At 44.2% G+C, this 15,937-nt stretch overlaps 1 protein-coding gene across 3 annotated transcripts in view; it reads left to right on the plus strand.

Moving 5' to 3' along the window:
- TSHZ1 (teashirt zinc finger homeobox 1) overlaps positions 1 to 15,937 on the plus strand; it is an 80,008-nt gene that overhangs the window by 11,262 nt on the left and 52,809 nt on the right. The gene's annotated exons all lie outside the window — the stretch shown is intronic.

Consider the following 15,937-nt stretch of genomic DNA (forward strand, 5'->3'; position numbering starts at 1 on the left):
TGTCACAGCAGTGGGGCATCCTATTATTAATGCAGTAAACTGTGTAATACTCTATAAGAGCCTGCCCTGCTTCGGTTCTTAGCTACATGAAAATAACAGTAAAACATGTCTATTTTCTCCTGCCTTGCTTTATTGTGACCTGGGAAGGTACTGGCATCAAGAAAAGCCAAATCCGGGCAAATAATATGACCATAAACAGCACCTTAGCATTACTGTGCTGTGCACAAATCTCCTTGAACTACCTTCAAACTTGGAGAATATATACATACGTGTATATGTTAATATATATGTATATATTTTAAAATTTTTTAATTGAGGGAAACTGCTATAACTCTAGAAAGTAATGGGAAATAAATATTCTAATAAGTATTCTAAGTCAGCCAGGAAGTGATTCAGATTGTTAGTGCTTGGTGCATTGTCTGTATATGAAACACTAATAATCTTAATGAAACTAGCGCACTGGCAGTTTTAAAAGGAAGCCGCGCACGAAGGTCTGTGTTTTGTAGTGGCGTGGCTTGTGTGCTTGTGTTAAAGGGGGGTTGTGCTACCTTGCAGCATTTTATTTTTGCAGCAGAAAAGTTGCCTGACTTTTTTTTTTTTTAAGCAGGTATTGAACTTGTATTATTTGTCAATTTAAAATCAGTAATGAGCATTTATTTTAGAAAAAGGAAGCAGAAAGGATCTCATACCCAGGTGGAGAGTAGGTGCGGAGAAGGAGTTTGTAACTTGTCTTTTCTCCTCACTTTTCAATACTGGAAAAATTAGTGTCTCAGAAGCTCTCAAGGAGAACTAACTTAAAACTGCGACGTTCACAAAAGATCGTTGTCTCCTTTCTCTTCTCAACTCCTCCTCCCCTCTCTACGCAGAGCTCCAAGAAGCTGGTGGAATGGGGTCAAGGGATGGTCCAGGGCTTGGGGGCTCCAGGAGCTCAGGTTCAATGCTGGTGACAGCCACCCTGTCCTGAGATCATGGGAGGGGGCTTTCTGTCCTCCTCCTCTCTGGCTTACTCTGAATTATCCAAAATGAGATGCTAACTATTTGCTCCAGGCAGACTGTGTTTAAACCCAGTTCTCAAAGACTGCCCCCTCCACTCCCCTATTTTTTGTGGAGACACTTTCGAATCCAGTAGGTGCCCGTGTACATGGTAACCTAATCCCAAGGTTCTCAAGCAGTTTTCTGAAAGTAGGATCTTGTTGTGGTGTTTGGCTAAATTTCTGGGAGTAACTGGCTGAAGGCATTAGACTACTGAGAGTCTGGCCTATTCCCAAAGGGTCTCTGCAAATTAATCACCCTGTGAGCTAAATTTGTTTATGGACATATTTGGAATGGAGGAGGTCCACATGGGATCATTTCCTTCATTTGTTCTGCAGAGCACCTGCTCGGAGTATTCTGTGGTGCACCTCCCGCTCCCCCCAGCACTGCGGCACTTGATATCTCGTGATGGGTGTGAGGGTGATGATGAAGATAATAATACATTTATTCCTCAGTTCTTCCTGTTGGGAATTCACGGCACTCAGTTATCTCAACGAGAGTGGAGGCGGTACAAGGGATTTAGGGATACATGGAAATTATATATATATAAATTCGTTTGTCTGTTTCTATAGCAATTGCTTCTTAAAAATAATTTAGTAGTTTAATACAAAAGTGGTGGATGGGTTTTTATGTGCTCGTATAGGGAAGATTTTTTTAGTTTCACACATGTTCAGTTTTAATGGGTAATAATTACATCTTTGTATTTTGATGTCAGGCTGGTTATGAGGCCTAATTCTGCAGGCAGCCTCCTCATTGATTTGCTCCTAACTGCTGATTTTAGAGAGAGGGAGTTGCAGGCCAGGATCCCCTTCTGTTTTTCAGACAAGTTAACACATAAGTGGCTCCTTCAGTTCCATTTCGACAGACAGTTGCTTTCCTGGCCTGTCTTCTCCAGGCCCTGGAATCGAATATACATATGGTTTTGTGGTTGGGGCTTTTTTGAAAGACAGATTCCTTAAAAAAAAAATTGTCCCCCACTCTGCACCCCGCCTCTCTTGCTAGGCATCCTTTTCCCACCTCCTCACTCGAGTTTGTAGTTTGCAGGCCTGATTCTCTGCAGCCCTGGCCCCGCATGTGCTGGGAAGGCAGTAAAAATGAGCACTAATCAATCTTCCAGAGAGAAGCAATGGGCATTAGAAGGCCACTATCCTGTGACTAAACACACCCCCTTTATGGAGTGTTGGTACTAATAAAGGCCAGCTTATTACTGAGGCAGAGACCAAAGCCTGGATGAGGTCAACCATGACTGACAGTCATCAGTCATTCTTAATGATACTTTTTCCCGTGCTTTCTAAGGGATTCTGAGCAGAGTGCAAATCATTCGGGGTCATTCATAGTTCATGTACCCACAGATGGCAAAGGTTTTTAAAGACTTCAGTTTAAACTTGTAAAAAAAAAAAAAAAAAAAAAGATCCTCACTTTTTTTTTTTTAAAGGAAGGGAAAATACCCCAAAACAAAACATAGATTTTTCTTATTGGAACACTTTCATGTTCTTTCAACCTAATAGATGTTTTACACACTACGGTGCTTGTGCATTATTAAAAGAGACATAAATTTATGTTTTATGACGTCTGTCTTCTTTAATTATTACCTTTGATGTCTATTGGTGACTAAAGAGAGCTTAACAGGATTTCTTTCTCTTCTTAAATTTCGCATCGTGAAACCCAGCTAGTCCCTGACAGATGTCTGTTCCTCACCTTCAGGATTATTTTATAAATCCCTTTCTGATGAGCGGAAGTGTCAAATCAAGGACAGGTCATAAAGTAAAAGTATAAACCTTTTAAAGAGAGACCTTGGTAATATATAAACATTCTGCACACTATCTGAATTTTTTATGGACTAAAGAAAAATTATATTTCAGCTGGAGGAAGGGAGAAGTTTAAACATCAGCCCAGATTTTAATGTATGATCCCCCCTCCCTGCACTACTCTTATTTATAGCCATCTAAGAAACCATTGGCTTTATCGGCTATTTTAAACATTTGGACTCGATTTGGAACCTGCCTGTTAATTGTCCATGTTTAAATTCAGAAGGTTGACTTTGAATCAATGCTTGCACACAGTACAGGATACAGGGTGGTGGGGAGGGGTGCGGCGGGCATTGGTTGTAGGGTAGAGGCCTGGGTCTTTGTTCTTTCATTAATTTCTTTTTCCGTTTTCTTTCTCAAGCCTCAGTTTCCTTCTCTGTAAACAAAGGGCTTATATTATTAGAGAATTCCTAACGCATGCTATTCTACAACCATGCGATTCATTGCACCCATCTTTGGCACCCCTGAGTTGGAGGAAGTCGCCGTCATGAAGCAACAGCTGTCCTTTTTTTTTTTTTTCTTTTTTAGAAAAGCTGGTTGTGCCTAGAGAATTTGCTTTTGGTAAAATTTGCGTTTATTTCTACTTATAAAATTGGAAGTAAGCTGAAATCAACAACTTCCGGGCCCTCCTGCCATTTTCATGTCAAGGCCTATGTAGACATGTCAGTGCACGTGAGATGCGGAAGCTGTACAAGGAGCATTCTTGGGTGTGGACGTGCATGGTGGGTGCACAGGCCTCTAGGAAATGCCTCCTGGGTTCACGGGCACCTTCAGTCATGGATGATGGGGCTGGAAACTTGCCTCTGGCTTTTTAAAGAAAAATTAAATATTTTGAATTGAATTCAGCAATTTCTTGAACACCTACTGTTTGCGAGTGAGGCCTGGCGGTAGGTGAGCATGACATGGAGCTCGTGGGAGAGTTGGAGATGTGATCGCTTCTGTCCATGTGTCAGCATGATGGCCTGTCCACGCCACTTTCTTCTGACTGTGAGCTGGCCCATCTCTGTACGCTTGCCCCACAACCTCAGCGTGCCCTTTGGAACATCAGAAGTCCCCCACAGCCTCAGCAGGTCTTCTGAGCACTAGAAATTAGAGCCCCACTGTCGTGGAAATAAACTCGTCATCACGTAGGGCTGACAATGAGACAGCTGACCATCCTCCACATTCTGAGCCTGAAGGGGGAAGGTTTGCCCAAGGAGAGGTGCTGCTGGGCTCACCCGCCATCCTGAGCACAGCAGACAGCAGTTAATGGAAGACTATATCCCGGTGGTGGGTTTTACTTAATGTTCTTTATTATGAAGAATAGTGATACCTCAAAGCCATAAATTTTTCGAGAGTAGCTTCTCCATGTTGATTTTTCTTTGGATGGGTTGCTTAGAACTGAGCCAAAAGAGAGACACTTGGTGGAGAGGCAGGTTTGCACTTTGCCCTGTTTTTGTATACATGGATGTCAGATGTCAATTTGGTAAAATGTGAAGCTGAATTTATAAATCTGTGCTAAGCAATTAGTTTGGAAATTAGTACTATCTCTAGGAAAATCCCCTTAGCAGGCATCAGATTCAAAAGATGCAACTCAGTAGGTGTGGGGGCAAAACTGCAACATATTTTCAAGGCAAAATCTTACAAATAAACATTATATGAAATATAAACATATGTTTGCAGTGTACAAGTGTCTTGCATATTCAAAGCAAATAAGTCCTGATTGGGGAGAAAAAAAGTGTTTGGATGTAGCCGTTACGTTTAATTTTCCTCACACAGTCAGTAGATAGTCTGTGTCTGCAAAGGATTGGTCTTTTCTTGCTCCCCACTCACCCAACTCTGTGGTTCTAGAACCTTCTATTCATTCCCATTGGTGAACCCATGAAATCTTTGATTCCTTCTTGATTGCTCTCTGAAGACGCCTATCAGGCACTGTCTTATCTGTTTGTAAAGCAGCTCTGGCCCCAGATTTAAGTCATGGGTCTGGCTACAAGTTAGAGTGTGATTAATAATTGACTAATGTAGCTTTTATTTATCACAGGCTAGCACATTTCGCCATTACTGAGTTAATTTATGTTAAGTGTAAGCTGTCGTTCAATCTGTTTTTCAACTTTTTTTTTTTTTTTAAATCCTAAGTCTATCTTTCACTTTTGGAGAAACAAAATCCTCATACAGGGCACAGACACACTCGATGCCAAAAAGTTGATTTCCTTTTCCCTGGAGCCATGCATCACCAGCCCTCCCAGCCGCAGTGTCAGCCCCTGACAGAATGACATGTGTCATTTATCAAAGGGGCCAGGCTGGGCCTTGGGAAACGCCGCCGACAAAGCCTGAGAGAGTTCATTTTGCAGTCCCTCCTACCCTCTGTGAACCCCTTGCCAGGAAAGCCTGTGATGTTTCTGTCTTCAGAGCATTACTGTAAGTCCTTCAACCTTCACAGAATTAACCCTCCCCACCTCAGCCTGCTGCAGCAGCTCCGAGGTCCTGCCTGGAAAGGTTCGGAGACCCAAAGGAGTGATGGTTCCAAGCCCAGGAACACACAAGCCCCCGGCTCTGTAGGGACACACCATGGAGTCCCGGCTTCCCCCACAGAAAGCATGACCCTGGTCCCCCTGCATCTCCCCACTCTCTAGCAGTCTTTAAGGGTTCAAGCCCTGAGTAATACTCAGTGAGACAAGGTCAGAGGCATAAAGAACCAGCAGCAAAGCGTTTCCCTGGTATCCAAATTCATAGGTCCCCCACTCCTGCGGCAGAAGTTTGGTCTTCTGTGTTTTTTTTTAGAGTCTGCCTAATAAGTGTTTTACTCCAGGCTATTTTTGAAACCACCTACTAAAACCCGATAGATGTTTCTTCTTTTTCTCTGTTGCCTAGAATTTGTAACCCCATTCCCGCCTTCATAAAGACAGTGATGAGGTTCGAGTCTAAAAGTTGCTAAAAAAGGATATTTTGGAGGAGGAAGAGAAAGGGCCATTTTTGCCCCCAGCTTGTTTACTTTTTATATGAGTTTCCAAACCGCTAGAAAACCACCAAAAAGTACAAAGGAAAAAAAAAATCAGCCAGAGGAGAGCATGGTGTTAAACTATAAAAGCATTTGGCTAAAATAAAATTTTTTTTTCCCCTTGAAGAGTAGAGTTTTGCATTGTAATCATGTGTAAGAATGTGAGAAAAGTTATTGTTTCTCTCATCCCCGCCCCTTTGTACTTCGTACAGTCCCTACCACACTGAAGTTATTTACAGCATCAGATACCATTTAAAGAGATAGTGAAGGAGACTGTTGCCTTCGCCAGGAACTTTCCAGAAAGAAGTCCTATAAATTAGCCATTGCTCAGGAGTGGCTGTTTCCTAGGCAGAGCTAGCCCTTTCATTTGTCTGCATAAGGCTAATTTATTTTTGCAGCCAGATGTGGGCTGACAGCCATCACTCAGGGCTTCCTTCCCCCGCCGTTAGGAGGTCTGGAAGACAGTCACGTTCCCCATTTTACAGAATCCCCATCAACATTATTGAAGATGGATGTATCTTTAAAGCAAAGATTGATTGTGGATATCGGAGTTATGGTGTCATTTATCATAGTGAATATTATTTAGACTTGGGTTGTACAAGGCTGTAACTTGAGACACAGCCAGGGGAGGGACAACCTGAAAACGCGGATCCATGAACTTTAATGGATGGATGCTTTTTTCAAAGCTCAACTCACTATAGCGTGATTTACTTTTCTTACTGCAAGGAAACAAGCATTTCAGTCTTAAAGGGACAGCATGCCAATTGTCCTATTCCGTAGGTTCCACCCAGGAAGGCATTACCGAGGGCGGTCAGAGCCCAGGCAAAAATGCTGAGAAGGCGTGAATGCTGCAACAGACTCTGGCCACACACATGTGCATTAAAGATGGCTTTCCAAATGGATCGCCTCCACTCCATCCTTATAGGACCCTGATAGTGTTAGAAGTGGAGATGTACCCCAGAGCTCACCATTATCAGGGCAGCAGTTAAGATGCTATTTATTTGCAGCCAGCTAACCTCTCCTAAGTGCTACAGATAGTGGCCATTTATATTTAGGAAGACAAATGAAGCCCAGGCTCTCCCGTGTCAGGAGCATGATGCTGTGGGGAGAATGCACAGTTATCGTCGCATGCCTAAATGTAGTAGCATATGCAACATAAGCAGTCTTGGCGACCTAATTAATATGAGTCTCTTTCATTTTGCTTCAGGATGGCAGCGTTATTGACATTTGCTCAGCAGGGAGTTGGTTCTAAGGGATGGTGGATCCAAAGTTGAACCTCTCAACGGTTGGTCCTCACATCTCTAGTCCTTGAAAATGGTGGAGCGGGATGTTCTAGTGCATTCGTCCTTTCTTCCAGGAGCACAGATCCCAGAATCTAGGCATTCACGCAGACACCAGGGAACAAGGCGCATCCCACTTTTATTTCTAACGGGATGCTTCATGGGCCAGAGATCTGGGGCTGCCGGTGGCTATGAGCAGCTTAGGTCGTGGCCCTTCGGCCACTAAGGCGTTCTATTTGTTGTTAATGTTGCTTTATTTCATCTTTCCATTTCAGGGGTTTTGTTGCATGTGGTGGATAGAGGAGCTCTCAAAGTGAGTGAGGGGTTGGCCACAGTCAGCCCTGGGTGGGGCAGGTGTTGGGCATGCTACCCTGGCCTGCAGGCAGTCTTGTGACATGCCATCCCCAGGGTAATCCATGAGCTGGGCTTCCGGTGGGTGCCACCCGACCTGCAGGCCCTCCTCAAAGCCCACCTCAGCTTTGATGCTCAGAGAGTGTGGCTTGCACTCCAGAGCCTAAAAGCCCTCTTTGGCTTTTTAAATAGAGAAGGTTTCTTGGAATTGTACAGTCTATTAAATGAAAGTAACTTTTTTTTCCAGGATTGATGCATCTCATCTTTGGGAGCTTCCAGTCCGATGATGTGAACTCCTTTCTAGTATAATGGCACACACGGTACGCACCATGCAGCGTGTCTCTGTCTATAAGATTGCTCACTGACTTGTTCGTGTCCTGGTGGACACTCTGCTCCATGAGGGCAGGGCCATCTTGTTCTCCTTTCACCGTCAAGAGCCCAGCACAGTTCCTGGCTCATAGTCAGAGCTCCCGGTGCTTGTTGAGGGACTGAACCCCCTCCTTGGGGAAGCCCTAGCTCTTGCGAAGACAGGTGAGTGTGACAGTCTGTGACATGCGGTCTGTGACGTGCCGACCCTGGGTGCTGGTGATGGTAGGTGAAAGAAGAAAGCAGGAAGCTGTTTTTGGTTTCAAAGTGCTAACCCGAGTCGCTGGACTGGTTTTTTGGAAACTACCTTCCATGTAACATCAATCTAACCTAAAAGACACAAACAAAACCCAGTGTAACAAGAAAAGGGGGCAAAGAAAGACGGTGAAAGGAATTGCCCACGCCTCCTTTTGAATGTTAAGTAAAAACAGGAAAATACCATCTGGAAAAATAATCTGTTCATCATTATGCATCTGCTTGTGGAAGTGCTCATAATGGTGGTGATACTGGGTGTTTTAGAGGACAAATACCAAGACCTCCTCTCAATCCTATTATGGTGTATAGGTCTGTGTTTATTTGCAAGTTAAAAGCACATTCTTGACCTTTTAGAAACGTATGACATGTCTACAAACAGGAAGTAGTTTATCAAATTCATATGAATCATGGCGTCTATAATGTTGGCCGAGGTCAAATCATTACACTAAATGTATTGTAACCGTTATTAATGCACGGGGTCCCCTTCCATCTTTGTGATGTAAGACTGCCGTTTCCTGATTAAAAGCTGTTTGGTGATGAGAAATTCAGCAGCTCCTGTCCGTCCTGGAGTGACTGACAGGCACCCGGGGCTGCCGTTCCTGCTGGAGCAGCATGTTCCTAGGAACGCACCTTACGAAGGGTCCTGAGCATCAGGAATTACAGGAAACAGGAAACAAAAACAGAAGTGACTCAACTTTCACAACCACAACTGTGCATCCATAAGGAGGCCAAATTTATCATGGCACATTATGGAGCTCAGCAAATGCCATGAAAACCATTGTTTTTTAATTTTTTTCTTGGAGAGTTTGAATGAGGTGATTTATGGTAGTTATTCATCTTAAGGGTCATCCATCAATTTTTAGTTGCTAGGCAATCAGCCCAGCAGCTGTTTGCTTTGAATCAAGCTGAAAAGTTGTCAGTCACCACACGCAGGTATGACCTTAGTGGTTGCAAACATCATGCGTGCGAAATTAAAGAGACGTCGTCTTTCTTCCCCGATTCCCCTGACTTCCCCGTGATTTGTGGAAGTGGTACGAGCCCTTCCTGGCTATTACAAGAAAAATAAGAACAAAGGAGTGCGTGGAAAATTTCTTGGCTGGAAACTCACAGATACTCTTCCAATGCTGTGCTTTACCCAAGTTCCCTATGCGAACTGCATAGGATGGATTATCGAAGTAAGTGCCATCAGTGGATGGGAGGTGAACCACTTGATTTATAATATTTAAATAAGCCAGTTCAAAAAACCTGTCAGTTCCCTTGTGGGGAAAAAACCAAATATCAGCATTTTTCAATGTGCGTCCCAGGCTGGAGACCAGCCCGATGGCGTTTTTGGGTTGGCAGTGGATGGAAGGTGAGGAGATGTAGTTTCTCTCCAGTGGTGGAGGGTGGGAACTGTGCGTGGGCCTCACAGGCTCCAGGCAGATGAGGCTCTGTAGGTGCCTGGCCCCAAGTCTGGTACAGAGTGGGTGCCCAGGTGGTGCCCACTGACGTCCTCTGCTGAGATCTCAGGCTGCTGTGCTGGCAGGGGCGGCTCAGGCTGGTGTGGCCGTGGAGCCGGGCTACCTTTGCCCATTACCACATCACTGTGATCCTGCCTGGGGCATGGTCCTTCAGAGGTCATTTCCACGGGTGCTTGGTGTGAGTCTTTCTCTAGCCTGGAGCTTCTCCCCAGATCTTTGCATTTCTGTCCACTACATGAGAACACTGTGAGGCTCAATAGCATGGTTGACCCCGAGAGGACATTTTTAGATACCTGTTCCTTGCTGGCTAATGTATAAACAGTGTTTCCTGCCTGCACTCTGCAATTTTATTTATTTATTTATTGAAACAGAGTCTCACTCTGTCCCCAGGCTGGAGTGCAGTGGTGTGATCGTGGCTCATTGCAACCTCCGCCTCCTGGGTTCAAGCGATTCTCCTGCCTCAGCCTCCTGAGTAGCTGGAATTACAGGCACCTGCCACCACGCCCGGCTAATTTTTGTATTTTTAGTAGAGATGGGTTTCACCATGTTGGCCAGGCTGGTTTCGAACTCCTGACTTGGGTGATCCTCCTGCTCTAGCCTCCCAAAGTGCTGGGATTGATTATAGGTGTGTTCCGCTATGCCTGGACCACTCTGCAATTTTAGATCTTCACAGGGCTTCAAAAATTATCCCTAGGAAGGAAAATAAGTGCATGTGATGCCTTATTTATTTATTTATGAGATGGAATCTCGCTTTTTTGCCCAGGCTGGGGTGAAGTGGTGTGAACTCAGTAACCTCTGCCTCCTGGGTTCAAGCGATTCTCGTGCCTCAGCTTCCCAAGTAGCTGGCATTACAGGCCACCATGTCCGGCTAATTTTTGTATTTTTAGTAGAGACCGGGTTTCTCCATGTTGGTCAGGCTGGTCTCGAACTCCTGACCCCAGGTGATCCACCCACCTCAGTCTCCCAAAGTGTTGGGATTACAGGCATGAGCCACCGTGTCCGGACTTTTTTTTTTTTTTTTTTTTTTTTAATAATTGAGGCCAGATTTCCCTCATTTGAGAATCTTTCAAGCAGGAATTTTACTTTGCCTCTCAGTTGAGTTTTAATGTGTCTATGCAGGTAATTTACACCAATAAAACCAAATCCGAGGGGACTATGTGTTGTATACTCTAGTTTAATCTTTTTACATTTGATGGTTTCAATGGACTTGATTTTGCTGATGGCCTTTTAGACCATGTAGCTGTAAGATGTTTTGCATGTATTTTGGGAAGTCTAAAATAAGTTTAATTTGGAGTTAGGTTTGTCTTTCTCAACTTTCCATTGAGAGATATATATATATATATATGATATTTATTTAGTAGGTATTTCTGAGAGTCTGAAACACGTCCTTTTAACAGGTAGTTCTGCACATTGGAAAAGAGAGTTTTCTGATCTAGGCTTTTCAGTTTTCAGGCACCAGTTCTATTTCTGGACTCCAGGTCAACCCTGAAGGAAGTGGCGTGTGCCCCCAGTTCATTCACATTTTAAAGAAGGTCCCACATCTTTTACTTGAAATCCTTGGGGCCAGATATGTTTTGGAATTCAGAACTTTTCAGATTTTTGAAAAGAAATTTTGTGCATATACTGTATGTTTTGCAACATCCTCAGCTTAAACATGAGATTTTCTACAGGTAAATGGATTAATAGTCACAATACTTGGGTGAGGAAAGACCGGCAGTAACTTCATGTCCGTTCTGGTCAGGTTAAGTTTGCCACGCACAGTTAGGAAGACTCTTCCAATTCTCAGGGCTGCCTGTGATGAGGGGACTGGGGGTCTGTGTTGGGGCATAGCCCATTTCACAGGATGCCTATCCCTATCTCTGTAGGGCTGGTAGCTTGCCTGTGCCCAGCGGCCTGAGAGCAGTTATGAGCTGGGCCACAGCCTCAGCAGCTCTGGAACTCCGGGCTTCCGTCATCGTTTTCTGTGTCGTAGGAGTTCTCTTTGGAGTTTTCTCCCATGTTCACATACAAAAATGGTATCAGTTATATCTGCAGCCTGCGCCGTTATCTCTTTAAACCATCGAACTGTGGAAACATATTTTACATCCCAGTGTATTCTCACGAGTCTTATAAAGTACAATCTTTTCTCACTTTTGGGGGAATTTGGAATTAGTATTATAGCACACTTAGGAAAAACCTGAAAACTTCCCCTAACAACGTTCCAGTATGTTTCTGCTGATTTTCATGGTGAATATATAAATATAGTGGCAGTACTAAAAAGAGCACCTGCCAATCATGTCAGCTCTGTTAAGAAATACAAGAAGACGGATGCCGATGTTATGTGTGTTGGGTGCAGGTCACCAGTCATTAATGTCTGAGAAGGACAGATGTGTTGGGATGGTTTCTTGTTTGATTTTAGTTTTTGGAGTAGGGGGACATAGTATGAGTCAGCCTGGTGGATTAATGTTGGAAAGAGAAACTACCTGTTTGCTGGTCTCATAATCCCTTTCCTAGTGGCCTTCCTTTTTGAGGAGTGATGTGGGGCTTCCTCACACTTTTCACTCGGAAGGACTATTGCATACTCTGAATTGTTGAAGTCCACAATTGCAGCGCCTTTTTTTCTAGTGAGCATCTGCACGCCTGGCCTGTGCACTGTGGAGGATGCGGTTCACTGGGTGGGAAGACTGTCTTTATGCAGTGGTTTGGGGGGATTAATTAATTGATTTTTAGATGCATTTACAAACTCTTATGGTGACTCGTATTTGCACACATGCCGATGTCCCTTCTTGCCATCTTCAGCACTCTTTGAAATGGAGGCCCACACTGGAGGCTTTGTTCTTTATATTCCGTTTACCATCATTTAGAAGATACTAATTTTAGATGGGCTCCTCTCTACACACAGAGAGAGAAGCTGAAATATATTCTGCAAGTGTGGGGAACCTTGCATGGCAACAGCCACATGGCCAGTGAATACATGATGGCTGGAGCCGGAGCCTGTGGGCCAGAGAGAAACAGGGCAGCCTGGGAGCCCTTTATTTGGAAGTGGGATTGTGGGTTCCCTGCACAGCTTCTCCCTGCGGCTGCCCTGGGCCCTCTCCTTAACTCCTTCTTTTCCTTTCCCTGCTGTCTTTCTTTCCATCTACTTCCTTATCTCTCCCTGCCATCTCCTCTGGGAATTTTCAGTGATACTTTAGCTTTAGAAGTGTTCCTCGTAAAGTTTTTGCACAGTTTTAAAAGTTATAATATTTTGCAGCATTCTGTGCTCTTCAGAGGACAATTGCTCCAAAATCTAATAAGTCATAATAAATATAGTTCCGGAGGATGGGATAGTGGCGATGCTCTGGGAATAATAACTGCTTTGCCAGAGCTTCTGCATGGTTATTTGAAAGGTTTTTTTTTCCCCATTAAATTTTGCATCTTTTGTATATGAGCTGGCCTTCATTATTGCGTTTTTATGGTATTTGGTTGGTTACCAACTCAAATTAAAAAAATGCTGTGAGGTTCTGGATATTTCTATTAACTTCTCTCTTAAATACGACATGTTCACACATACCTATTTCTAGAAACTTAGTTCAAGGGTATCAGTAAAAATATTTTTCCTCCTCCCATTTGCTGTTCATAAAACACTCGAGGGAGAAATTGTTTCTGTGATATTTTAGATGGGTTTTACAATAAATTTTAGATATTGTGGTGCACCGCAGTGCCTTTTATTTCATTTTCTCAGTAGAGCCAGCGCATCGAAAGATTTTGTCTATTGAAAAACTGCTTTTGATGAGTAATAATCATTGGTTGTTTTTTTTTTTCTTCCAGTGGTAAAGGCATAGACCCCAGCCCCCAGGGTTCCTGGGACTTGTGAGCCATCAGCGTGTCACATCCGTGTCTTGAGAGGTTTCCATGCATTACCTCCTGCGCGTGAATGTGAGGGTTTAATCAGCACGGCCTTCCTGAGCATAAATCATGCTGCCTTAAATCCTTCTCGGAACCAAGGCGGGGATGTGAAATAAGAAATAAATATTGACATTAAACGTTTAATCCCCTTGGTTTCCTGACATGTGGTGTTGGGTCCGTTATGCTCATTCTTGCCTTTCCGGAACCTTCCAGGGGGACTGCTGGCCGTGCGTTGATGCTGTTGGGTAAAGAACCCTACAGCGGCTTGACCTCCACATCCAAACTTCCTAGCTTTGTACCTGCAGAGCGCGCGCATCTTTTCTTTCACTGTTAGATTTCTCAACTATAAATTGGGATGATGATACCTGGGACTGATTCCTACCTCGTGGAGTTCATGTGCTCATTTCTCCAACGGCTGGCCCATTCATTGGTTTATTTATCCAGTACATACTCGTTTTGAGTACTTGCTTGTTTCTAGACAGTTCGAGGACAAAGAAAAACAGCTAAGAAGGTCCTTGAGGTAATGGATCTCCCGGTATAGCGAGAGTATTTTGGAGACTGAAGTGGTTATCAATATTAACTTTATATGAAATATTTTATTATGCATCCTGTAAAAATTTCATGGAGCAATGAAATAAATGTTATCAGGACTGAATACGGGAAACAAAAACTCCATTTTCCAATTCATCTCCGCCGTCTCCTCCTCCATGCCTCCCCATGGTTCGGCAGCGACCTGCCTCTGGCCTCTGCCTCCTCCAGCGTCTGTCCCGCTCCTTCCTGCTCTTCAGCCGGCTCTTCCATTCTGAGATGGGGAGGCCACTCCTGTGCTGTGACGCTGACACTGTTTTCACCGTCTTCAGGTTCTGCATTTCAGGCCTCACCTCCACACCCACATTGAACAAGCAAGCCTGCGTGATAGGAGGCATGCGTGTGTAACATTTGTGGGGTGCTGGCCACCACCCTGCAGCCCTGCCGGTGTCTAAGGGTACCTCCCAAATCTTTCCGCACCTGACAGATGCGTGTGCGTCTCGGCCGTTCTTCCCCCTGAGCTTCCCACGAGCCATCCCAGGAGGTAGATGGGGTTCTTTGGGCAGACCCGATTCTAAGAGGTTCCCCTTTCTTTAAATCACACTGCATTATAACTGCGTCTTCCTTGTGCCTCTCACTAGGAGGGAAGGGGCTGGGCAAGAAAATGAACAGCTGTCAGATGCACCTCTTCTAACCACATCCCAAAGTCGCATTGGCACCTTTTAGGTTATAAAACACATTTAAGGGATGACTTTCATTATTCATTTATAAATATTAACGGTAGCATTCTTCTGTTTTCAGTGTACCCTTGCACAGTGCCGATATCTGATAATAATAATAGCTATAATGATAATAACAGCAGAAAGTTTGGAATTTAAACTCCATGGGGACAGGGGTTTTGTCCGTTTTGTTCATTGCCTGTACAGGTAGTGCCTGGAACACCAGCAGTACTGCCTGGCAAATGATAGGCACTCACTAAGTGTTTTAGAACTGCTGAATTGACTATATTCCTGACACACTCCACTTGCGTTATATAATTTCAGTTTTATAGTTATCTTATTCTCTTCATTTATAGAGTGAGGCTTACGGAATTTAAGGTTCTATAAATAGCGCACATAGGTTGATGTTATAAGGTTATAGAGTTAGACAGATATGGTCATGTCAGTTAAGCCCGGGAAGGCCTGACTCCTTGACCTCTCAAACCATCCATAGGTTGTTAAAGCTTTAATTTTTGTCATCGGTCTCCCTAGACTTTTTCTCGGGTTGTTGTGGTGGGGAACAGCACTGGGCTAGGATTCAGGGTAGCTGCGCGAGCCCTGGCCTTTCCACTAGGCAGCTTCTGGGTGGCCGTTTGTGCCTCGGTTTCTTCAGACATGTCAACAGTGAGTTCAGCCAAAGGATCCTGAGATCTGTTCTTGACTGAGAGTTGCGTGTCAGGGCGGTTCCTGTACCTTGGTGTGAATCTTTCTGTTGCTGTCATGTTCCATGTATGAAATAAGAACAGGCAGGCCGGGTGCGGTAGCTTGTGCCTGTAATCCTAGCACTTTGGGAGGCAGAGGTGGGTGGCTCACTTGAGGTCAGGAGTTCGAAATTAGCCTGGGCAGCATGGCGAGACCCCCATATCTACAAAAAATACAAAAATGAGCCAGATGTGGTGGTGCATGCCTGTAGTCCCAGCTACTCAGGAGGCTGAGGTGGGAGGATCGCTCGAGCTCATAACGTTGAGGCTGCGGTGAGCCATGATTGTGCCACTGCACTCCAGCCTGGGCAACAGAGAAAGACCTTGTCTTCAAAATAAAATAAAATAAGAACAGTCATATATCTTACATGCATGCATATGTATGTGTATATACATATATACACACAGGCAAACATATGTACACACCTTTTTTGTTTGTTTCCATTTTTCTCTTGCCGGTGACTCCAAGCATTTGTAGGAGAGGCTGAGCGTCCTTGCTCACATCAAGCTCAAGGGTGAGAAATGTTTTTGGAATCAGTCCTCATTCTGAATAA

This window comes from Theropithecus gelada, chromosome 18, assembly GCF_003255815.1.
Source record: "Theropithecus gelada isolate Dixy chromosome 18, Tgel_1.0, whole genome shotgun sequence".
Taxonomy (NCBI): Eukaryota; Metazoa; Chordata; class Mammalia; order Primates; family Cercopithecidae; genus Theropithecus; species Theropithecus gelada.